Below are 2,701 nucleotides of genomic sequence, written 5' to 3'. Positions count from 1 at the left end.
TCTGGTCATAAATTATTACAGAGGGAAGACATGTATGTATGTATATATTTTTTACGTATTCTATAAGGGAACGAAGTGTAGAAAAGAAAAAGTTTTTCCAGCACACCTTTAGTTTTAATCGAAACTCAACGTATACTTACCACGTACGCAATGGTAGGGGATTGTTGATTTCTACATCCCAATCGTAAGATGTATTGTCAGCAGAATCGGTTCATACAGTTAATTACGAGATATGTGATGGTCACGTGATGTACGAGCTTTCAGTGAGTAAACTAGTTGTTCATCGAGAGACCAGCTCGACTCGATTATTGATTCCAAAGGCGTACCATTGATTTTGTCATTTTTTTTTTTTTTTTCTACTGAACCTGTTATGTATTTTTTTTTACTTCATTACATGCCTGCACGACGACTATTTATATCCACGATAAAATACTCCTTAAAGATTCGCAGCGATAAAGTTGTCTAAAAAATCTTAGCCTTAATAAAAACGCTCATATGGTGGATATATAGAGCGCTCCACTCATGAACGAGTAATCCCCATTAACGCGCTATTGAAGTTAAATCATGTATGCAGCGAGAGCAGGCGAGTGGAAGAAGTTGGGGAGGCTAATACTATAATCCAGGCCAATCGAGTTTCGAGTGGAGCAAGAGAGGAAGGGCGGGTCTCCAAGAAGTTTCCTCCTTTTCTTCTGCCTTCGCCGTATATGTATACACGTGACTACATATATTATATACATAGTATCCATTGTATGGGAGGATTTCTCCAGCCTTTGCCAGTGGACGGGGTATATAAGGGTGTATACATAAACGTTGAACGGGTGTGAATAGACGAGTTTTCAAGTTGTTCAGTGATCCGATGAAAGCGTCGTGCCGGTGTTTAAAATTACCATCGAATATATTATTTTGCGCAAACAAGGTTGTAGGGATCAATAAAATGAAAGTTTTTTTTTTAGTTTTCCTGCGTTTATTAACACAATATACATGTATACATTACCAGGTAATACAGTGATTGATTTAAGATTGAACTCATGGTATTTCGAGAATAGATACAGTTGAGAGCATTTTTTAATTACAACTATTGGGCTCTCTGGTCTGCATTAGTAATATTGTAGTAGCAAAAATAATAATTATTACTTATCATCGTGGACATATAGTTTTTCAACTATTTTATGTAGAACGCGTGACTCAAATGTGCATGTAGTACATAAAAAGAGTTAAAATTTAATTTATCTCTCTAGTCAAAGACATCTAGGATTTTATTAAAATTTTTTATTAATGTACATAATATCATGGTAGTGACTTTTTTTTCTTTTTTTTTTTTTTTTTTTTTTTTTTAATAATAATAATATTCTTAAAAATTCGAGATGTCTATTGAAGCTTCCTTATTTTTGGATTTTTATCGTTTTAGTTTTTAATTGGGAACCGTTCAATTATTTTTTGAGTATTTCATAATTTTGAGTATTAAAAATTTGTAGACAAACTTTCTTATATGATTCACAAGGTCGTGATATTCCTTTCCTATCTAAATCCCTGTAAATGGCCGACTACTTTATCTCCATGTGATACAATAACTTTGTAGATTAAGATGCAGCTGTTTTGGAACATCACTCGCATCCCAATGCTTGGGTAAATGAATTTATTAAAATTTTGTCCAAACATCTTTGAAATCAAGTCGTTAATTTTTCGAAGCAGAAAAAAACACACATATATATATATATTTATAAACGTTTTTTTTATTTACTAGAGAATTAAAACGGATTTTCGTACGCTTAAAATTTTCATTTTCTGCTTATGTTACATACGCATACACTGAGAGAAAAAATAATAATAATTATAGAAAAATTCCAGCAAAAATTACCGTTTCACACAGTAAATTGGATACTGGCTAAAAAGGAAAAAATTATTATTCTTTATAGTAAAGATTATTGTTTTGACATTTAAAATTATAGTTTGAATAATAAAAATTATGGTTTTTTGAATAGTAAAATTTATCATACTGGAACATTAAACTTTAAAAGAATCGGTTAATAAATTTTACTTTCCCGCATATCAAAATTTTTACTGTTCTAACCATAATTTTTACTTTTTGAACCATAATTTTTACCGTTCAAACGATAATTTTTACAGTTAAAAATAATAACTTTTCCTTTTTTTGACAACTTGCATCCGATTTATTGTGCAGAATAGTAATTTTTGTTGAAATTTCTCTATAATTTTTATTGTTTTTTTCTCCCAGTGTATCAATTAGTTCCAACGACGTAATTACTACAAAGAATATCTCTCGGAACGGTATGAAAACATTATGCGTCGTTTATCTGAGTGGATTCTCCAAAATACTCGAAAATATTGCAAATATTTTTATGAGTTGATAATAACATTGTACCAGTAAAATAACGATGAAATAATACGCACTAATGGTAAAATTTTGCCATGGTTGGTGCCTCGTTCAACCAAAATTACGCTCAGCATCGACATTAATTTTCTCGAGTAAATTTTGTTACATCTGATTTCCCAAGTCTCGAGCACCGAGTCGATTTACAGCAACGGCTGACGAAAAAAATACGGGGTTGCAATCACGCGAGAGCTCGTAAGTACCGTCACGCCAAACAACAAAATTGACCTCTCGTTTAAAATCGCAAGATTCACGCTTCAAAAACACATATAAATTCACACACGTGGAAAAAAAAAAAAAAAAAAAAAA

Source organism: Copidosoma floridanum, unplaced genomic scaffold, assembly GCF_036245765.1.
Source record: "Copidosoma floridanum isolate Cflo_tuat_1 unplaced genomic scaffold, Cflo_Japanese_pri ptg000012l, whole genome shotgun sequence".
In the NCBI taxonomy this organism is placed as follows: domain Eukaryota; kingdom Metazoa; phylum Arthropoda; class Insecta; order Hymenoptera; family Encyrtidae; genus Copidosoma; species Copidosoma floridanum.
Note: the sequence above shows the minus strand (reverse complement) of the source record.